We start from the raw sequence: 7800 nt of genomic DNA, 5'->3' as shown, positions 1-7800 counted from the left end.
TTCAAGGGGAAAACCTGTTTTGCATGATCTGCAGTGAGAGAAAGATTACATTCCTGGCCCCAGAAACATCCTATCATGCCCACTCAGAAGTGTTTTGGGAAACATATCTATTTCTTACAATAATTGTGTCACCTATAAACTGAAGAATATAAATATATATTTCCACTTGGGGCCAAAAAGCAAAAGTGTTGTCTGTGGAATGATTTTAGTTCTAAATTGCAGCTTGCAAACATGTTGAAGAGTTGAAGCTTCGTTTCCAGTACAGCCCCCAAAACAGCAGCCTTGTAATGTTTCACATGTTTATGAAACTGACAAAGGACAGGAAATGTTTGCCTCTTCCTGACATCTTAAACTGCAGTTGTTTTGTCAGTCTATTCAAACTTCAGACCTGGAGTTTTATTGGTGGGACTCATGAATTACAGTGTTTCCAAAACAATAACAATTAGTAGAAAATTTATAAACATTTACAACAATAACATAACACAGCTGGTCCTCTCTGGGCAGCCAGGTCTGCCTGCGTCCCCAGTTTCTCTGCCTAGGCTGTGGTCACTGAGTCTGTCCTCTCTGGAGAGCCAGGTCTGCTTGTGTCCAGTTTATCTGTCCAGGCTGTGGTCACTGTCCTCTCTGGAGAGCCAGGTCTGCTTGTGTCCCCAGTTTCACTGTCCAGGCCGTGGTCACTGAGTCTGTCCTCTCTGAAGAGCCAGGTCTGCCTGTGTCCCCAGTTTCTCTGCCCAGGCTGTGGTCACTGATCCTATAATTTGTCAGGGTTTGCTTCTCCTTGTTACATTTCAGACCCGGTGAGATAAGCAGCCAGTGCATTGACCATTTCCATCCTCACATCTGGAGGAAAACATACACAAACTGATTTTGATTTTTGTTTGCCAGTCTACAACTCTCCAGATATGTGCATGCATGAGGACGATTATCTCAGACAAGAAGATGCCGGTGTGAAACAGATCTGATTCAGTCCTGTTAAACCCTTTGCTAAACCAGATTATCAGGCCCTTGTCATGTCACATTCTGCAGCCTCTCTGTCTTAGGCCCTGTGTGACAGACAGGTCCTGTCCCATACTGCCTGCATCCTGGGATATTGACCATCTGCAGGGTTTCTGAGGACCCCGATTAGCAGGCAGGCATCTCTTTATGACAGTTTACTGTAGCAGCATTTTCCTACTTTTACAAGTTTTCTTCCTGTGGTTTAATTGTGAATTTTGCATGGTTTCCCATGACCTCACTATGGTTTATTACTGTACATACCCAGACATGTGGTGTGTAACAGTGAGTACTCCAAGGTGCATGGAAAGGTCACCATAGTATTCAATCCAAGACACCTTGATCACCAAAAGGGAGAAAGTATATGTGCTTCCCATCCCTCCTGGGCCTGTTTCAGCTACCTACGTTTTGCAAACCTTAACAATCAGATTCATGTCAAAGGAGTGAATCCTACTATTCTCTCACCAGACCCAGTAGGTCTAAACAGCTTGACACAATTTGTGCTTTGATCAGTCTTTCCCTTTAAGACAAATGATTTGCAAATGCGGTTCTACTTCAGCCACAGTACAGTAGTTCACATACAAGTCTCAGGGTGTTAACATTGAAGTGTCAAGATATTCCACCTCATTTGTACCGTAGGTAGACAGAGAAGAGACCTAGTTCTCACATACCTGATTCTTCCATTCCTAATACAGATCCCATGTTCTCTATCTCTCAGCCGGAATAGATAATGGACTGTTTTCTGAAAAAAGCCAGAAGCTCACAGTGTTTATTTACAAAGCAATGTCAGTAAATGAAGTGCTGGGACACTCAGCTTGTATACAGCTTTCTCCCGGTTTTTCACTTTTCCAAAGACCGAGTGGAGGAGCTGAAATGTGAGAATCGGAAGTAAGAACATTTACTTCACTTTTCTATTTGAAATCATTTCGAAATGAATTAAATCGAGACAGTTACTATGTTTCTATTTGATTTTCAATTTGTGTTCATCTCTTCCAAAGGCTGAATGAGATTTGTAAGTGGAACGGGTCGCGGGCTCATTAGGGAGTTCTTGGGGGGTGTGAGCCGGAAAGTAACCAGCCAGACAGAAGCAGAAGGAACGCATGTCTTTTCCGCGTCAATGGATCGAGACCTGTCTTAGTCAAAAATAAGAGAGCAAGTTCTTAATTAGCAAGTGATGACTGCGTATGGCTCTGTGTGGAAGCAATACACTTTAACTACAGTATTTTTGCTACCAAGGTGAAGAGCAAAAAAAATCATCTTAACGATTAAGAGGATCAGTTCCAGATGCCGTTTAGCATTGATGATTAAGGACCTAATTGGAACGAAAAACTGCAGAGAAGGGGATACTCCAACACCAGCACCGGGAACCACTAGGATACAGCACATCCAGTAACACAGAGACAGCAAAGATGCCCATACAAAAAACTGATAACACTGATACCACTCACAACAGCATATAAAACAACAGCTCAATTTAGCAGCACAGAATAACAGAGCCAACAATATAACATGAGCCTAGGAGTCAGTTGCTGCACTAGTTCAGGCACTATGGGTGTCCAAAAAAGCAACACTCTGTACTGTTGAAGGGGCTTCACAACTATTTAGGTTCTTATATATAAAAAAGCTTTTAAAAGATTTGATTATCAGAAAGTTGCTGAAAGGTGACCTGATTTAATCTTATTTGGGACGAATTACGTTTCAGGGAATCTGGCTCCTGAGTCCTGCTCTCTGGATTATTTCCATATTTTGGCCAAGGTTTTAAAGAGGGGTTTCAGACGTTCTCGAAACAATTTGCTCAATTCTAAGGAGAGGCGATGTGGGCCTACACAGAAGAAAACAAATCAATTCCTCTTCTAGGAACAAACTTTGCAGAGGTTTAGTGAACCACCCAGCTTGTCTGCTGCTATACAGTAATTAATTTCAAAGCAGAAAATCAAATAACAGGGTTAATTTTAAAAGTGACAATATATAAAGTCATGGGCTACAAATAGTACCAGGTGCTAGGTTAGGTTTAGCACTGTTGTCAACTCACAGCTTCTGTGGAAAACAAGCAGGCCAATAACATGTTTCAGCAATGGAGAGCACAGAGGCAGAAGAGGCAGCTCCGTTTCCCTCCAAAAGTTACCTAGACAAAGCCCTGAGCCCCCACCGCAGGTGCGGGGCCAGCTGTTGAACTCCAGGAGGTGGGCGGGGCCGCCTCTGAACAAGAACAGGCCCCATCTGTGCCTGCCGCACCAGGGCATTATCTCTCCGTGACATATAGCCAGCACTCTTAGAACCCCCTTCCACCCCCCAGTCGTCTCCTGGAAAAAAAAACAACAACCAACCCTACACCCACGCCACTCTCCGATTGGTCGGCGCCCCTGAGCTCCCGCCTCCCTGCCACAAGCCACGCCTCCTCTGCGTGCTCCCTCCCCCTCCTGAAGGGCGGGGGGGGGGCTGGCTGGCATTGTACTCGCTGCATTGCGCTTCAGCAGGGGTCAGACTTGGTTAGATAAAACATGATTAACACCCCCCCAACGCCCCCCCTTGGCTTCTACCTCACACACACACACACACTTTCTCCCCAGACAATAACGCGCTGAGACAATGGACACATGCCGATGGAGCCCCCCTTGTCCATATGTTGCCGTCTTGGCCAGGCATTTTGAGCCTGGAGGCAGGGAAGCCTCTGGTGGCTCTGCCCTTCACAACTCCATTGGAGATTCAGGGTTGTTCCAGAACTGACATTCCAGTGACTCTGCCTGACAGTTCCCCGATATATGAATTTTATTTGGGCGTCTTCTTTTGGGGGTGCTGGAGATTAACCCCAAGCCTTGGGATTTTCGTTACGAATTCCTGACCATTTTGCCACAGTGAGAGAAAAATTCAAATCTTGTTCATGTTGGTGGGAAATAACAAATTAGAGGGCGATTTTTCTAAATTGGGCTGTTTAGGAACAATCCCTTTGGAATGGGTTAAAAAATGCACTTTTGGTAAAACCTCCTCTTAAATAGTTTGTGGATTTCAATGAATCCCCAAATTTTTTTTATCCAGAGCCCCAGAGTACTTTACACACTAGCCAGTGCTAAAAATGCAAAATTGTCAATTATATATTAAAAATGACTTTATATTACAGCCACAGGCTTTAAGCACAAATCATCCGGAATCAGAAGTAAGTAAAAGGAAGAAAATATGTTTTGTGTGACATTTTAGAGAAAACATAAATGTTGAATAATTAATATATATCCCGGGTTATAGGGAGATTAAACTAAAATTTTCTCCCCCACCTCCTGCTCTTGGATTAGGACTCCATGCATTATGGAAGGCGTTCTTGAAGGAGAACGAGAAGAGCAGAAAACCAAACCCAGCGGGCGGAAATGAACGTGTTTTTCATCTTTCTCTGATTCCGAGGTGCTTGAGCAGAGCCGTTCTAGGGGGTGTGTGAAACACCCTGACGATGTCTCGCTCAAGGGGACAGCAAGAGTCACAGCCCACAATCTTGAGAAAAAGAGGAACACTATATCCTTTAGTCACTACTAATAAACTTCATGTAGGCCAGTTCCACTAGGACCCCAAGAGCAAGTGTCACAGCCAGGAAATTCAAGATTTAATGGAACAGGTGAAGGTTTGCTCCATGCTGGGAAGAAACAACGTTTTGGGTGTGGAGACTTTTCCAGGTGTTCCTTTGCAGCCTATACGCACGCTGACGCAGCTCCCAGCTTGAACGAAAGACTTAGTCCAACATTCTGGATGGAATCAATATTTAGCTCACAGCTTCATCAGATGGGTTCGTTTTAAGCAGGAGTTCAGTGCAACAGAATAGAGTTTTTTAGCTGGCCAGGATGTGTTTCTGCCGTGAAGCCTTCTCCCTGTGGTTATGGAAAAGAAGCAAGGCTTTAGAAACTGCTGGGTAAATATCCAGTTTGGGTAATAATGATAATTGCTTACACTTATATAGCGCTTTTCTGGACACTCCACTCAAAGCGCTTTACAGGTAATGGGGACCCCCCTCCACCACCACCAGTGTGCAGCCCCACCTGGATGATGTGACAGCAGCCATAGTGCGCCAGTACACTCCCCACACACCAGCTATCAGTGGGGAGGAGAGCAGAGTGATGAAGCCAGTTCATAGATGGGGATTATTAGGAGGCCATGATTGGTAAGGGCCAATGGGAAATTTGGCCAGGACGCCGGGGTCACACCCCTACTCTTTTCGAGAAACGCCCTGGGATTTTTAATGACCACAGAGAGTCAGGACCTCAGTTTTACGTCTCGTGGTTTAGCATTAGAATTGTTCAAAGCGCATCATGTCGTAATTCAACTCTCGTTTACCCCTCGTTTACATTTCGGAGTGAAAGTGCCCAGGGTCTACGAACACCAAAATCTGTCCCTGGCACACAGACGAATGCCGTGTCAGTGCTCACAGACCTCTTGCACTCATGTGCTCGCTGGACACTGAGACCAGAAAGCCTGTGAGGTACTGCGGCTGAAGTGTTCTGACAGAAATTTGTCCGGCTGCCCAGAGAGGAGAAGAAAGAGGAGACGGTGATCTGGAGACTGGATAATCCATCCCGGAAAAAAAATGGTTTCCAACCTGAAAATGTACAAGCCTAACCAAAGAGTTCAACTGACAGAGCTGCTGTTCTGGCACAAAAAATGAACAATAAAAAAAATAAAGTGTCTTTCAACAAATTGGAAATGGGCAGGCCGACTAAAACATAATTTTTTTTTTTTTAGATGGGTGAATTCACTTACCTTTCAATTTTTAAACCATATTTTTAAAAATGAAAAAAAAAGTGTATGTGACTAACCTGTTACCCTTTTCAGCTGCGGTGGGCACGCTGTGGCCTCTGAGTAACCCCACGATACACTTGAGAAGATCTTGAGAGAGGCCGAAAATGGAATAAATGTCAAATGTGGTTACACTGGCAAAGCTTTCTGAGAGTTTTTGTCATCAGGCACATTTACACTTCGGCTGTGTGGTCCTTATATTTTTTCGGTTCGCTACTTAGAATCAGGTTCTCATCCTGGAAACGCAAACAAAAAAGAAAGAAAAGTGGAAACATTTGCGGCCTTCGTTGCTCATTATCACAACATGTGCCTGATGAAACCTATACAGGGCACGACGGTCTTGTACTTAAGTTGAAAATAAACTCTTGGAAATGTGTGATAAAATCCTGCCCCATTAATTCCTCCTTTCTTTATTTGGTAATCCGAACCTGTGGTAATTTGAAAAAGGAGGGGTATTTTTGTCAAAAGAATTTTATGCCCCTCAGTTTTTCGATTTTTTTCTTCCCCCTGCTCCATTACACAAAAGCTGCCTTCTACAAAGCAAATAAGCCTCTGCCCGGACAATGGTACAGGCTCTGGCGCAGGCGAAAGTGAAACTAACTTGGCGGGCTGAAAAGAGCTCTATCCTCTGTCTGACAGCCAGTCCAGCCATCAGTCTTTGGGGATGAATGCTTTGGTGTTGTGGATGAGGAGAGCAGCCCTCAACAATACCAAAACAGGGACAAAGATATGATTTCATTATCAAGCTTTTGAGAGGTTACAGAACCTGACCTCGTGACCTCCTGACCTCTGCCCTGACATCACATGACCCTGCAACACCAAGTCCAGGCTTTGCCAGTAGGGGTTTGTCATGCAAGGTTATTGTGGCCCAACTGTTGGGCCATGATGTTTTCCATTCACTTTTTCGGACGATTGTCCCAGAGACAAGCGCATAGCTGGCTACTGGCTGAGCGAAAAGGACACAGCCCTAACGCCACTGCGGGGATTTTGTAAGAAAGCAACCTTGCTCCCTCCTGGCATTGTGGTGCTATGTGAGCCCCCCCGCTGTTTGAATATGGAAAAATTCAAATTCTCCTCTGCTGCCATCCCCCAGTGGGATTTCTTGCAACGCTGGATCCAAATCAGATATTTTTCAGATGACCCTATATAATACAGGGACTCGTCAATGAGCTTTCCGTCAATGTCTGTCTGTGCTTAAGGTGGAAATAGAGTTGCCCGCCTCCCATTTAAAAAAAGCTTAAAGTTAGTCCAATATTTGACAGAAACAGGCGTGTTTAGGAGCTTAGCACTATGTACAAATAACAAGAAGCCCTTTCTTTGGCTATAGACTGTAAAGATTGAAATTTGCCTCACTTTGTCTTGTTTTTATCCTGATAAATGAAAGAAAACCTGGTCCCTCATCTCAGTTAGAGAAGGGCTCAGAATTGGTCTTGGGAGCATCAGAATTAGTGGAGGGGAAATGAGCTCAGGAATTTGTTTTTATTCTCAGCTTAACTCAAGGTATTAACGTACAGGGCTAATAAGCACCACATATTAGAACGTTCAGTATCCCCGATTATAAGCAGATGCTGTATGTTTGCAATCTAACCCTACAGGCCTCATCAGCCCTGTAAATGGTGGAGTTACTAGGGAATTGATCAGGTTCGGGTTCATATGCAAAAAAAAAACCCCTGAAAAGCCTGATTTGCTTGTAGAGTGCACAGGACAGTACCCGCCCAGTTCAAACACTGGCAGCTGCTACTGCAAAGTCACTGACAGCAGGACAGGCCAGGATGCAATTGTATATGAATGTGTAGTTGGCGATGGGATTAGTTCATGGATTGGGATATGTTAGTTTATGGATTGGGTCTGAAATATATCAAGGTGCTCAGATCTAGGGCTCCCATGTTGTTCCAAAGGCAGCATTGCACACGTGGGTCTGAGGCATGCGACCAACAGAATGGGACCTAAGACTTCCCCAGTGGCAGAGCACGACTGACTGACGTCAGCGAGAGACCCCACCTCCTCTAGCTGGCGCTAACTCACCTGTCAGGT

The sequence above is a fragment of the Lepisosteus oculatus genome, chromosome 19 (assembly GCF_040954835.1).
Source record: "Lepisosteus oculatus isolate fLepOcu1 chromosome 19, fLepOcu1.hap2, whole genome shotgun sequence".
Lineage (NCBI taxonomy): Eukaryota > Metazoa > Chordata > Actinopteri > Semionotiformes > Lepisosteidae > Lepisosteus > Lepisosteus oculatus.
Note: the sequence above shows the minus strand (reverse complement) of the source record.